This window comes from Labeo rohita, chromosome 2 (genome assembly GCF_022985175.1).
Source record: "Labeo rohita strain BAU-BD-2019 chromosome 2, IGBB_LRoh.1.0, whole genome shotgun sequence".
In the NCBI taxonomy this organism is placed as follows: Eukaryota; Metazoa; Chordata; class Actinopteri; order Cypriniformes; family Cyprinidae; genus Labeo; species Labeo rohita.
In genome coordinates, this window is record NC_066870.1 from 38474586 (window position 1) to 38490460 (window position 15875).

Here is a 15875-nt window from a genome sequence, read left to right on the forward strand (position 1 = left end):
AGCTGACATTAGAAATATTGTCATGTGAACGTGTTTCTAAATTGAGTTATAATCATAAAATGTAAAATTAAAACAAATTACCTTTTTAACAATTTTTTAAAAATATTTGATAAATTCTGTAAAATCACACTGTTTGATAAAAATATCAATTCCTGTTTTATGAGTTAATAAAAAAAAACATAAATACGGAAAATATAACCAAAATAATAAAATAAATATACTTTTCTTAAAACTAAAATATTGTTTAAGATATTTAAATATATTATACATATATTTTTTAAATTAAATAATATATTTGATTTTTTTTTTTGCTTGCATGTCTTCTGACAACAACTGACATTAGAAAAATATTATCATATGAATATGTTTTTAATTAAAAAAAAACAGAAAATGTTATAAAATTATAAAATAAATATTTTTTTTTTTAAATTTTATAATTTTATGTTTTTGATAATTAAAAGATTTTTTCACATGCATGTCATCTGAAAAACAACTGACAGAGAAATATTATCATGTGAATGTGTTGTTAAATTAAATATAATAAAAGTTAATACAATAAATTAAATCATAAAATGGAAAATTAAAATAAATAATTTTAAAATAAGTTACTTTTTTTTAAAAAATAACAAAAATATTTAAATATTTTCTAAATTATTTTAAATATTTTATTTGTTTACATACATGTTATCTGATATAACTGACCTTATGACTGACTGAAAAATATTAACATATGAATGTGTTGTTAAATGTCAAGGGGATATTTTAGCTCAAAGGGGTTTGGTTGACAAAAAAAGTTTGGATAAAGGGCAAAAAAAACCTTATGTGTTCTTACAAGATCTCAACAACGCCTCCAACTGTGCTCAGATTTGCCAACCTACTGAAGTTTGCAATCAAAAGCCATTTGGATCTGTTTTATTTCTCCTGAGGAATTTTAGAAGAATCTTAACTAAGAACCCTATTAAGTTCTCTGAGCTTTAAACGAGCAACCTCTGAGCAATTAAATCTTCCTCAGGGACCATTTGAGAAACAAACCAAATAAAAACACTATTGTGTGCTCTAATTATGTGTTAACACATCACTAATGAAAGAGGAAACTACCAAAAAACATACGAAACGACAAACATTTCCTGTTGCTACTTTGTTTCTCTGTCAAACGCGTTCCGTTTCTCATCACGCTTTAAAAGCAAACTGTAAAAACAGATGGCAGCGCCGGTTTGGGTTCATTAGAGAAAACGTTAGAGAAGCTTTCATTAGTGCTGGTGCCAAACAGGCGAACCGTTGGATACAGGAACCCTGCCTTTCCGTGTTAGGACGCCCGGACCAGAAACACATTAGAAATGGACAAGATGCACAAAATTATACATGAAAAAGGCATTTTTGATTTAAGGAAGCACTGATGATGCCATTCATGTTTGTTCAAGAATAAGCAATATAACAGTAGATAACAGCATTAATTTCCAATTAAACATAGGCCTAACGTATGCAAATGAGCAATTAATCAAAAGCAAACATCCTACAGAAAATCCTCTGCAGTCTAATCATCGCAAACAATGCATGAATTCTACTTTATTTTTTTTTTTTTTTTTGCATGCATGTCATCTGACAACAACTGACGTTAGAGAAATATTGTCAATATGTTGCTGATAGTTGGGGTTCATGAGAAAATAAACAAAATGCATCATAAGAGTGGAAAATATAATAAAAATAATAACATAAATGTACTTTTTTTAACTAAAAAATTGTTTAAAATATTTAAATATTTTATACATATATTTTTTTTAATTAAATAATATATTTGATTTTTTTTTGCTTGCATGTCATCTGACAACAACTGATGTTGAGTTATAATAGGTAACTAAATTACATCATAAAATGTAAAATTAAAGTAAATAGTTTTAAAATAAATTATATTTTTAACAATTTTTAAAAACAAATGAAAATTTAAAAAAAAAATGCAATCTCAATTGATTCTCCTAGATCAGAGTTTTCCAAACTGGGGTTCATGAGTTTTTTTTTTTTTTTTTTTTCACAAAAAAAAAAAAAAAAAAAACGGAAAATATAACAAAAATAATTAAATAAATATACTTTTGTAAAACTAAAATATTGCTTAAATTATTTACATATTTTATAAATATTATTTTAAAAAATTAAATAATATATTTGATTTTTTTTTACATGCATTTCATCTGACGACAATTGGCATTAGAGAAATATTATCATGTAAATATGTTGCTAAATTGAGTTATTAATATAATCAAATCATTAAAAATGTGAAATGAAATTAACACATTTTAAAATAAATTGCCTTTTTATAACATACATAATAACATAAATGTACTTTTTTTAAACTAAAAAAATATTTAAATATTTTATACTTTTTTTTTAATTGAATAACATTTAGATATTTTTACATGCATGTCATCTGACAACAACTGATGTTAGAGAAATACTATCATGTGAATGTGTTGTTAAATAAGTTAACAGAATAAATTAAATCATAAAATGGAAAATTAAAATCAATAATTTTAAAATAAGCTAATTTTTTAACAAAATTTTTTTAATATTTTATAAAAAATTAAAAAAATAAAATATTCATGTTTGTTCAAAAATAAGCAATATAACAGTAGATAACAGCACTAATTTCAAATTCAACATAGGCCTAATGTATGCAAATGAGCGCTTAATCAAAAGCAAACATCCTACAGAAAATCCTCTGCAGTCTAATCAGCACAAACAATGCATTTATTCTAATTCACTGCTTTTAATCATAATCGTCGCCCCGGCAGACCGGCTCATTCAGCCATAATCAAGATGATTCTGCTCGATTCCTTTGGTCCTTTGATTACGGCATAAATTAACTGGCCAGTGTGAACGAACAAACCCGTCTGATTCTCCTTCAAACGGACACGGAAACAGACACACTAACATGCGTGCCATGTATATTATTATAGGTTGATTTCTCTTTCTATCTCTCCGTCCCCCGTCTTTCTCGCTGGCGGTTTGAGAGATTGTAGCCTGTTTAAAACCCTCATCGCCCTGGGCAACACGGTAACGCGCCTGTCAAAAGCACTTTCCGTTATAATGGCAGGGCTTGTGAACGGGGGGGAGGCAGATAACACGCTGCGCACGCACACATACACATACAGAAGCTCATATCTCTCACGTTCGGCGTCTGCATGATTTTAATGCACAGAATATAAATTCTCAATTGCATGAGTGCTGCATCATAATAGTTAAATCAGAGTTGGTTAATCACAATTATTTTGCTCAAAAATATAATCATGATTACTTCACATTTTTCACATTTCATAAGAATTATTGCAGTAACACAAGCACAAATGAAGAAAAGCGTCAACTTGCATGGTTTGTTTGCAGATTTAGGTGATGTTTACACTACTTTGTTTTCAAATAAAAACATTTTTGTGTTTTGGCCAGTTATTTATGTGAAAACGTGTGAAAAATGTGTTTTGGGAGCCGAAAAATGCACATTTATGAATACGAAACTGCGTTGCCAAGTCTGTGGCTACTTTAACACTGTTACTGAAGGGTTGTTTCCTGAAATGCGAATTTACCAGGGGAACCCCTGACAAAAAATGTGCACTTTCACCCCGGAACACGATTTTGGGCTAGTTTTGAGTAGCAATTCAAAGGGTTTTGTTGTGAAAACCTGGCAACCCTGATGAAAATTTTAATTTGTGGAAACGTGCATGCATTTTACGTGTTCACGTAGTGTTTCTTTACAATGTGACATTGCTAACTACTGGTCTGCCATGTAAAATACGGCCTTTTAAGTCATTTTCGCAGATCTGTGCAGATCCTTTAGATAACGTTGTTGCCTGTATGTGAAAATGCAAAGTAAAACATTCTATGTTTTTGATAAATTAACATACAGTAACAATGTTAACAGATTAAGGGGGCTTTTACACAACACCATTTTCAACTAAAGCAGAAAACTTTTTATGTTTTAGCCACTAATTTACACAACAGCAGCTTTTGGGGGCCTGAAAATACAAAATTTTAAAAACAAGTTTCAAAGTGCATGTTTTTTTTGTTTGTTTTTTTAATATGCCGCTATTGCAAATTTGTGATGTCATGTTTACACATCATTTTCAGCTAAAAATGGAAAACTTTTAATATGTTTTGGTCATTAATTTACATGACAATGCTGGGGTCTGAAAACGCAAAGTTTTGAAAACAGGTTTCAAAATGCATGTTTTTTTGTTTGTAATTTTCAACTAAATATGGAAAACTTTTCATATGTTTTGGTTATTCATTTTTAGGAGCCTGAAAATGCAAAGGTTTTCAAAGTGCATGTTTTTTTGTTTTTTTTTTTTTTTTAAAAGATGCCGCTATTGCAAATTTTTGATGTCATGTTTACACACCATTTTCAACTAAAAATGCAAAACTTTTATTAGGTTTTGGTCATTCCTCTACATGACAATGGCATTTTTGGGGGCTGAAAAGTTTTGAAAACTGGTTTCAAAGTGTATGTTTTTAAAACAATATCATTATCACCTCTGTGTAAACTATGAAAATGCGAATTTGTGGAAACATTCATGTGTCTTACGTGTTCACGTAGTGTTTCTTTACAAGGTGACATTGATAACTACTGGTCTGCCATGTATAACACAACATTTTAAGTCATTTTCACAGATCTGTGTGAGCGGGGACCCTTTTGACAATGTTGTCGCCTGTACGTGAAAATGCAAAAGTAAAACGTTTAATATTTTTTGTAAATAGTAGTTCTGTAAATGTACAGTAAAAGAGATCACAGATTAAGGGGGCATTTACACAACACAATTTTCAACTAATTCCACTAATTTATACAACAGCAGCATTTTGGGAGCCTGAAAATGCAAACTTTTGAAAACGGATTTCAATGCGCACATTTTTTTATGCTACACTGTAAAAAAAAAAATTGTTGTTTCAAATTATTTGTTACCCCGCTGACTTAAATTTTTTAGTTTAGTCAATTAAAATATTCCAGTTGCCACTTATATTACCATTAAGTAACTTGAAATTTCAAGTTGACTGAACTAAAAAATTTTAAGTCAGCAGAATAACAAATTATATGAAGTTGAAAACTTTTTGAAAGTCTTTTTTTTTTTTTTTTTTTACAGTGTATCACCTCTTTTTTTTAATTTGTAAGAACAGTGATGTCACATCATGTTTACATGACATCATTTTCAACTAAAAATGGAAAACTTTTAATACGTCTTGGTCAATAGCATTTTTGGGGCCTGAAAACACAAATTTTTTAAAACAGGTTTCAAAAGTCCAAGTTTTTTAAATGCAAAAGAAAAAATCTGTTTTTAGTGCATTGTTGTTGTGTAAAGGCATTCATAGTTGCAGCAAACAGCACAAACCACTGCATGACAGAAAACAGACTGAACTGTACTTTCACGCTTTTATTTGAGTAGAATATTTCAATGCAAATCACTAAACTCCAGTGTTTGCCAGTGTTTTGTTTCAGGTCATCAGCTCTTTTCCATAGAGCAAGTGCACATGGTTGCCAGGTTGGAAAACTAAAGTAAACCACTGAGCAGAACATTTATCAATTCACGAAAAAAGCCCTGGGGGATTGAAACTCTTGAAATCTGGCAACCGCAACCTTGAAATCTTGTGAAGCTTGTTACCAATGCCAAATTAAAATAAAACATTTTTCTGGATAAATAACCAGCAGGCGATTATGCTTAATAAATAAAAAAAAAAAACAGCAGAAAGCAGAAACAGTGACCACAATATGATTCATTGCACAGCCCTAATATCAGAGATCTAATATAAGAGATCTCACCAATGTCTCAAACTGTGCTCAACATCTTAAAGTCTGCAATCAGAAGTAAGAGATCTCAATATGTCTCTCATCAAATTATCCAAGCAGCTACTCCCACTGAATAACAACTACTGAATTGAGTCTGTTTTTATTTCTCCTGAGCAATTTTAGGGAAATATTTGAGACAAAGTTGATATCTAATTGAAACACAACTAAGATCTTCCAAACTCTGAAACAGAAATCTCAAAGCAGTCTGGGGCGTTTCATATCCACTCATAAGTGCTTTCATCTGGGGGTGTTTTCTCGGAGGAGGCGGTCAAGCAGCCGCTCAAAAATTAATCAATGGCACAAAAAGAAATATTATGAAATACGAGACTGAATGTTTAAAGCACAAATTTTTCTGAAGTGTCAGAGGGAGCTCACTGTGTACTCAAAGACATCATTAGTCACACTGTATGTGAAGAAGGAATAGAGAAATACAGGTGAAAGATCAGGTGATTATCTTTCTTGCACATCAAGGTAATTTGATTTATTTAGCGCTGTACACAATACAAGCAGCTCCTATGTAGCTTTACAGTAAAAATCAACACAAGCATCTCAAAATTCAGTTTCACTGATTAATCAAATGGGTAAAAACACAGGAAATGGACAGTCTAAGTACAAATTGCTGTTCCATATGCCTCAAACCTAGAAATACTGGACTGAAAAAACAACAACAAAAACACATTAAGATAAATTGCAACTGAGCCAACCTGTTTATATGATACAGATGCCACTTATTGTTTGCAAATCAGTACAAAAATGATGCAAAGCCCTTCCTTTATGTTATTTGTTGTTGTCAATGCATTGTCCATAAGTTTGTGTGCAAATTAATTTTGCGCCAATGCAATCTGGTCGTGAAATGTGAACAGGGCGACGTCCTTCTGTCTTGTAGCATGCATTTGCTTTTATTCAGATTTCCAGAAATCTGAATTGATCTTAATCTAGTTATGCCAAATAAGTCAACCTGATGAATCAACAAATGTAATTTATCTTTTATTCTTTGCAAACCAGATGATGACAGAAAACCCTTCTTACATGATTTTGTTGACATCGATGCATTGTCATGTACACAAGTTCGTGTGAAAATTAATTTTGAGTCAATACAATCTGGTCATGAAACATGCGCCAAACAATGACCTTCTGTCTTGTATCATGCATTTGCTTTTATTTCTAGAAATCTTAATTATTGCAACTGAGCCAATCTGTTTATATGATACAAATGCCACTTATTGTTTATTGTTTGCAAAATCAGTGCAAAAATGATGCAAAGCCCTTCCTTCACATTATCTGTTGATGTCAATGCATTGCCATTTACATAAGTTGCAAATATACAATCGAGTCATAAAATGTGAACAGGACAACAACGTTCCCTCTTGTAGCATGCATTGCCTTTTAATCAAATTTCTAGAAATCTGAATTTATCTTAATCTAGTTATGCCAAATAAGTCAACAAATGTTACTTATCTTTTATTCTTTGTAAATTAGGGCAAAAATGATGCAAAACCCTTCTTACATGTTTTTGTTGACATCACTGCATTGCCATGTACACAAGTTTATGTCAAAATTAATTTTGAGTCAATACAATCTGGTCATGAAACATGCGCCAAACAATGACCTTCTGTCTTGCATGCATTTGCTTTTATTCATATTTCTAGAAATCATATTTTTTCCTCAATCTGGTTATTCCAGCTGAGTCAACCTGTTTATGATGATACAAATGCCACTTATTGTTTATTGTTTGCAAATCAGTACAAAAATGATGCAAAACCCTTCCTTCATGTTATTTGTTGGTGTCAGCAATGGGCAACAATACGGGTCAAAATGATCGATTTTTCTTTTATGCCAAAAATCATTAGAATATTAAGTAAAGATCATGTTCCAAGATATTTTGTAAATTTACCACCATAAATATGTCAAAACTTAATTTTTGATTAGTAATATGCATTGCTAAGAATTTAATTTGGACAACTTTAAAGGCAATTTTCTCAATGTTTTGATTTTTTTGCACCCTCAGATTCCAGATTGCCAAATATTTTCCTATCCTAACAAACCATACATCCAAGGAAAGCTTATGTATTCAGCTTTCAGATGGTGTATAAATCTCAATTTCAAAAATCTGACTTTTATGACTAGTTTTGTGGTCCAGGGTCACATTTGTTGAGGTCAATGCAGCATGCACATAAGTTTGCATGAAAATAATCAATGCAATCTGGTCATGAAATGTGAACAGGGCGACCACCTTCTGTCTGGTAGCATGCATTTGCTTTTACTCAGATTTCTAAAAATCTGATTTTAATAATCAGGTTATGCTGATTGAACATGTTTATGTGATACAAACCATACTGTACATACAACAAACTGATTTCACAAGTGTGCATTTCTATTCAAAACTACAAAATCGATGAAACGCAGACAGGACAGAAATAGAGACAGATACCGAGACAGAAAGACTATAAACGCAAGAACACGAGTCCCTGGAGCTCAACCCTCCAAAATGCCTCGCCAATACAGAGTCTGAAAATAAAAAGCCATAATGCACGACTGAACAACATCTCACAGAGTCAGGAGGCTGAGCGCCGGCTCACTTCACCCAAACTAAACTTTCAGTGCTCCTCAACATCCAGGATGAAAGCGACGCGCTCCGGCAAAAGCAAAACCTCCAACTAATGTTGCATAAGCTCGGTGTTCGCAGCCTACGCGCTCCACAGGTTGCGCGGCTCCAGGGTTCACCTGTTCCCGTGTGTGTGTGTGTGTGTGTTTGTGAAGTTCACTCACCCAGGTCTGGAGTGTGACGGCTGCGTCCTCATCTGTCTGTCCGTGCGCGTCTCTCCACGTCTCCGGCTCGCCTTCACCTCCTCGCGTCTGTCCATAAGTCACACGAGCGGGTCCATACGTGTCCTCAAACCCGTGAGAGCGCGCGCGTGTGTGTGTGTCTGTATGTGTTTACCTCTCTGGCATCAGCAACGTCGACACACACACTCTCCCCCTGGCGCGTACGATCAGAGATGCGCTTCCAGAGAGTGTCGCTCTCGTTCGCTCGTATGCATGCGTGAGTGTGTGTGTGTGTGAGGGAGGGAGACAGAACACACACTGGCGCTGTCTCGAGTCTCTCTGTGCTGTCCCTGTCTCTGTCTCCGTCTATCTGCTGCTCACGCTGCTGTTTGGTTTTTCAGCTCACCCCGCTGACACGCTCGGGGAGCGACGCGCAAGTGCCGCACTGGAGCAAAAACGCAGCGCGGATAAGGGATCGTGAACAACTGCATTCAAATCAATTCGCGTTGATTTGTAAAACGTGTTTTCAAAGCACATTTAATGATGTTTAAAGCTGTTCTGGATGGTTCTGAGTGTTTTTGGCATATTGTGGTTGCTATAAAAGGACAATCAAAAGAGCCGATCCCTAAATCTCTAATCTACAATTTTCTAGAAAATGAGGGACAGAAGACTGTTCAATGTGTCCTGCTGTTTTTTCGGGTTCAAGGTCAACCCATGTTTTTTTTTTTTTTTTTCCCAAAGGACAATTTTGAAGGTGTATTTTTAATGTTTTGACAATTAAATATGGTGTCTACCTTACCTTGAAAATTAATTTGCATGTTTCTGTTGTTACTGTAATGACTATTCATTAGTGCACAATTATTTTCAAGGGATATGTCATCAAAACACATGATCCTGAACCACAAAACCTGTCGGGTATATATTGTAGCAATAGCCAGCAATACATAGTATGGGTCAAAATTATCACATTTTATTTTATGCCAGTAAAGATCATGTTCCATGAAGATATTTCATATCTCAGCCAAATATTGTCCTGTCCTAGCAAACCATCTTTGGAAAGTTTATTTATTCAGCTTTCATGATGATGTATACATCTCAATTTTTAAAAAATGACCCTTACCACTGGTTTTGTGGTCCAAGATCACAAATACTGTGCAGTATTTAACTACTTAACATTAAAAGGATATTTCACCCCAAAAAATCCAAATCCAAAAAAATCCATTTACAAACTCTTATGTTGTTTCAAATCTGTATGACTCTCTTTTCCTTTGTGGGTGGTGATAACCAAACAGTTTCAGTTCCTACTGACTTCCATTATATGGACAAAAAATACAATGGAAGTCAATGGGAACTGAAAATTTAGAAATCCAAAAACAAGTGATGACTGATTTGAGAGATGGAGCAAATTATTATATGTGACACTGGACCACAAAACCAGTCATTTGAAACTGAGATTTATACATCATCAAAAGCTGAATAAATAAGCTTTCCATTGATGTGTGGTTTGTTAGGATAGGACAATATTTGGTTGAGATACAACTATTTGAAAAATCTGGAATCTGAGGGTGCAAAAAAAATCTAAATATTGAGAAAATCACCTTTAAAATTGTCCAAATGATGTTCTTAGCAATGCATATTACTAATCAAAAAATACGTTTTGAGATATTTACAGTAGGAAATTTACAAAATATGTTAATAGAACATGACCTTTACCTAATATCCGAATAATTTTGGGTATATAAGAAAAACTGTTAATTTTGACCCATACAATGTATTTTTGGCTATTGCTACAAATGTATACTCGTGCTACCTAAGACTTAACTACTTGGTTTTGTGCTCCAGGGTCACATATTTGAAGCAATAGCCAATAATATATTGTATGGGTCAAAATTATAAATTTTTTTTAATGCAAAAAAAATCATTAGGATAGTAAGTAAAGATTGTGTTCCATGAAGATATTTTGTAAATTTCCTACCGTAAATATATAAAAAAAATATTTTTGATTAGTGCAATGCATATCCATGGCTAAAAGCTTAATTTGGACATTTTTTTTTTTGCCTTCAGACTCCAGATTTTCAAATAGGTAGTTGTACCTCAGCCAAATATTGTCCTATACTAACAAACCATACATCAACGGAAAGTTTATTTTTTCATCTTGTATAATCTTACTTTCAAAAAAACTGACAACTCACGACTTTTTTTTTTGGTCCAGGGTCACATATAACAACTTGCTCCATCTTTCAAATCAGTCTTTAGACTTGCTTTTGGATTTTTAAATGTTTAGTTCCCACTGACTTCCATTGTATTTTTTGTCCACATAATAGAAGTCAATAGGAACTGAAACTGTTTGGCTACAACGTTCTTCAAAATATCTTGTGTTCTTGAGGAAAAGAAAGTCATACATGTTTGAAAAAACATAAGAGTTTGTAAATGATGAATTTGCATTTTTTTTGGGGGGGGGGAGAACTCCCTTTAATGTTAAGTAGTACTCAAATACTGCATACAGTATTTATTTTAAGCTACTGTTTATGCAGCTTTTTTAAAGTATTGCCAACAGTTAACAGCAACCTAATTTAATAAGGATACATAATAATAGAAAACAAGGATAAATGTGACCCCGGACGACAAAAACAATCTTAAGTAGCACGGGTATATTTGTAGCAATGGACAAAAATACATTGTATGGGTCAAAATGATCAATTTTTCCATTATGGCAAAAATCATTAGTATATTAAGTAAAGATCATGTTCCATGAAGATATTTTGTAAATTGCCTACCATAAATATATTAAAGCCTAATATTTGATTAGTAAAATGCATTGCTAAAAACTTAATTCGGACAACTTTAAAGGTGATTTTCTCAATATTTTGATTTTTTTGCACCATCAGATTCTAGATTTTCAAATGGTTGTATTTCGGTCAAATATTGTCCTAAACCATACATCAATGGAAAGCTATTTATGATGTATGTATGATGTATAAATCTCAGTTTTAGTAAAATTGACCTTGAAGACTAGTTTTGTGGTCCAGGGTCACAAATTTGAAAGCTTCACTACTAACAACTTGACCTCACATTCAGTTTTGTCCTGTCTCAGAGAGAAATGCGTCACATTACAGACACAAAATGGGTTGCAAATGCTTTTGCATGTTGACTTTAAAACATTCTGTTATATTTCACCATCATGCATACAAATGCATGTTTTGAAAGGGTCATAACGTACTGTGAAAGTGTCAGGGATCGTGGCACTCTATAAGGAGAATGTGTGTGCATAAGCGCACGTCTAAGATTTTGTGTATGTAACGGCGGCACAGAATGAGTCTCTGAGGGAGGTGGACGAGCGCCGCTTCACTGTCTGCCTCAGTGTCTCGCTGTGTTAACATTGTAATTGGATTTCACTTCAGCTGCCACTAAAAGCGTGCTGTGTGTATGTGCGCGCCCCGGTCCTCCTCTGTAAATCTACCCATTCAAATCATCTCAAAAGGCAACCAAACTGAAGTTAAAGCTTTAGCACAGTCTTCAGTGTTTACTGACCAAACTAGGAAAAGGAATAGTTCATGCTGTTCCTTCTTTCTTCTGTGGAAATCAAAAGATATTTAGCAGAATGCTCTATTTCAAAGTCATATTTGGGCCAACGTGTATTTATATAGCGCTTTATATGATGCATACTACTTTGCTGCAGATTTTAAGTAAAAAACAGTTCTTAAGTTTTAAGAATGGCTTTTAAATTCTACTAATTTCAATTATAAAGCAGCTGTGCTGAGGGTAATTTAGTGTCACATGGTTTCTGCACATTTAAACTTTAAGATTTTTTAAAACCAAGTAAAGACAATTTAAGAAATAAATTAAATGTAATGCATCAATATGGTCTCTAAACGTAAATGTATTGTATTAGCAATGCTTCCAATTTTGAAAAACTTCTTTGTTTTTCCAATAAAAGCATCCTTAAATCAAGAAACACTTACTGAAGATGCAACATAAACACACAAAATCTTGTTTTCAGAGAAATTGATCAAAATGGAGTGAGTTTAAGACTAAACCAAGAACAAATATCTGCCGGTAGGCTCAGAAAAATCTATTTCAATTAAAGCGAAAACAGGTTTTTATCCCCCATTGACAGATATGTGTTCATATTTTAAGCATAGTGTCACTTAATTTTGTTCAATTGCTCATAAAACAGGACTTCAATCTACATCTTCATTTGATTTAAGAATGTTTAGATATTTGTATTGGAAAACAAAACAAAAATACAGATGCTGATATTTGCAGTGCGTCATTTTAATGGCATGACTTTATGCATTTAAGACTTTCTGTTCCAGTTACAGAATTTTTAAGGACTTCATTTGTGAAAGCAAGAAATCAGACTCTTTAAGAGCCGCAGAAACCCTGAGTTTAATTATTTAACAACCTCATTTAATATTTTCAAGTACATCAGCTAAATGCAACTTTTACCAAACTTTAGGTCAAAAGCAGCTTCAATGGTGCAGTTTTGTGCTTGCAACACATGACCAGGCTGTTAAACTTCAAAAAAGCAGTACAAAAAGTACAATAAAACTAGCCTGTGTGATTTTGTTTAATAGAAGACATTAAGTTTAGTTTTTGGGGCATCATGAGGGAGAGTAAAACATGACAGATTGATCATTTTTGGATGAATTACTGTAGAGGCTGGTCTCATGCAGTTCCTCAATAACTCAAGTGTGTCTTATTAAAACATCTTTGTTTTCCTGGGTGCTTTATGAAGTGAATTAATGATGGCATTAAAGCCTGTGATCACCCCAAACAAGCCGCCCATCAAACAGACAAACAACTCCATCGGGTTTGTGCAAATTGAGTAAATTGTTCCACTGAGTGAAAGAATGAGCCAATTACAGATCTCGTTATTCTGCGCATCATTTATCTTCTCTGAAACTTTGCTAGTCAGATACTCTGCCTCCTTGTTTTATCCCATTTGTAGTTATGTGTAGCATGTGGGTTTGATTTATATAAAGGCTAGACATTAAAGGCAAAACTGTTTTTTTTTTTTCATGCACTGGTCAGTTTTGGGATTTTGGGCTTTTTGTAATGTTTTTTTAAAGTGTTTATTTTATTTAACTTTATCTGTTTGTGTCTGTAGATTTCAGTTTCAATCTTCAAAGTTTCACAGTTTTATTCCTCTATATTCTGAAGGGTTTTACTGAGTTTGTTCATATATCATTCACACTGATTTCTATAACATTTATTACTAAAAACATGGTGAAAATGTATTTTTTTGTATGTTGACCATATTTTCTGAATTATGGAGTGATAAAAATTAACCTAAGAACATTTTTCTAACGTTTCCATTAAACACTATTTCTGAATATCTTCTGAATGATCAAAACATCCAGCTTTTCTAAATGTTTTGGAAACGTTTTTTCTTGGTTATGTTAACTTGGTTATGTTTCTATAGGTTAAATGTTAACGGATGCAATGTAACATGTATCATTTTGCAAACATTAAAGGAATGTTACTTTTTAATGTTCTGAAACAAGTAGTTACATTTTAAAAATATTACAGCTAAAAGGTTTCAGGAAAAATGTTTCAATGGAACATCAATATAAATGTTTTTGTTAACACTTTGAGAACATTATTAAAAACCAAAGAACTTTCAAAAAACATCCTATTAATGTTACTGAAAGACGTTAGAGAGAACCTTGCCAAAACATTCTGACATTTCCTGTCAGCTGAGTATCCAGAATCCCTCTGTAAAAACCTGTAATATGTCAATGAAATCAAACTATTTAAAACTGTATCAAACTCAGCTGTTTGGACTCTCATTCTGACGGCACCCATTTGCTGCAAAGGATCCAATGGTGAGCAAGTGATGCAATACTACATTTCTCCAAATCTGATGAAGAAACAAACGTATTTGCATCTTGGACGGTCTGAGAGAACTAACTGAGAGAACCTTGCCAGAACATTCTCTGTCAGCTGGGTATCCAAAATCAATGTCAATGAAATCAAATAATTTCTTATGAACACACAGCTTTTGTCACCTCAAGATGTTAACTGATGGACTGGAGTGATGTGGATTATTGTGATGGTTTTATTAGCTGTTTGGACTCTCACCCTGACAGCAGCCGTTCACTGCAGTGGAGTGATCAAAACAGATACTCAGCTACCAAAAATGAGAAACATTTTTCTAACATTTCCATCAAGTTGGAAAAACATTATTTCTGAATGTCTTCTGAATGCTCAAAACATCCAGCTTTTCTAAATGTTTGGAAACGTTTTTTCTTGGTTATGCAAATGTTAAGAGATGCAATGCAGCATTACGTTGTATCATTTTGCAAACATTGAGGGAATGTTACTTTTGAATGTTCTTTGAATGTTCTGAAACAAGTAGTTACATTTAAAAAAAAATGGTACAGCTAAAAGGTTTCAGGAAAAAATGTTTCAATGGAACATTAATATAAATAATGTTTTTGTGTTAACATTTTGAGAACATTATTAAAGACAAAAAAATGTTCTACTAATGTTACTAGAAGAAGGTTACTTTAAGAGAACCTTTCCAGAACATTTTGACATTTCCTGTCAGCTGGGTATCCAGAATCCCCCTGTAAAAACCTATAATATGTCAATAGCTCATTTTAGCGCATTTTGAAGTATTGCATCAGAAACGAGTAATGGAAACACCAAAATTCGAAGAAAAAAAAATCCCTTAATCCGAAAATTATGGTAGATGTACCATATTCGCATTTTGCGAAATCAAAGTATTAAAACGATATCAAACTATCAAACTCAGCTGTTTGGACTCTCATTCTGACGGCACCCATTCGCTGCAGAGGATCCATTTGTGAGCAAGTGATGCAATGCTAGATTTCTCCAAATCTGATGAAGAAACAAACTCATTTGTATCTTGGATGGTCTGAGGGTGAGAACATTTGATAGAACCTTGCCACAACATTCTGAGAACGTTCTCTGTCAGCTAAAAACCTTTAATATGTCAATGAAATCAAATAAATTCTCTCAAGCATGCAGCTTTTGTTTTCTCTAGATGTTAACTGATGGACTGTAGTGGTGTGAATTACTTGTGGATTATTGTGATGTTTTTATCAGCTGTTTGGACTCTCATTCTGACGGCACCCATTCACATCCATTGGTGAGAAAGTGATGCAATGCTACATTTCTCAAAATCTGATAAAGAAACAAACTTATTTTCATCTTGGATGATATGAGGGTGGGAACATTTGTTCATAACTTTGAGAAAACCTTGCCAGAACATTCTGAGAACGTTCTCTGTCAGCTGGATATCCAAAATCCCCTCTGTAAA

General features: G+C 33.2%; 1 protein-coding gene across 1 annotated transcript in view; it reads right to left on the minus strand.

Annotated features, from left to right (window-relative positions):
• Positions 1–8968, minus strand: part of LOC127154104 (leucine-rich repeat and immunoglobulin-like domain-containing nogo receptor-interacting protein 3) — a 61486-nt gene extending 52518 nt beyond the window's left edge. The window contains exon 1 of the mRNA XM_051095511.1: positions 8591–8968. The gene's annotated coding sequence lies outside the window, so the exon portion shown is untranslated. The remainder of the gene's footprint in view (positions 1–8590) is intronic.
• Between the last annotated feature and the right edge of the window lie 6907 nt (positions 8969–15875).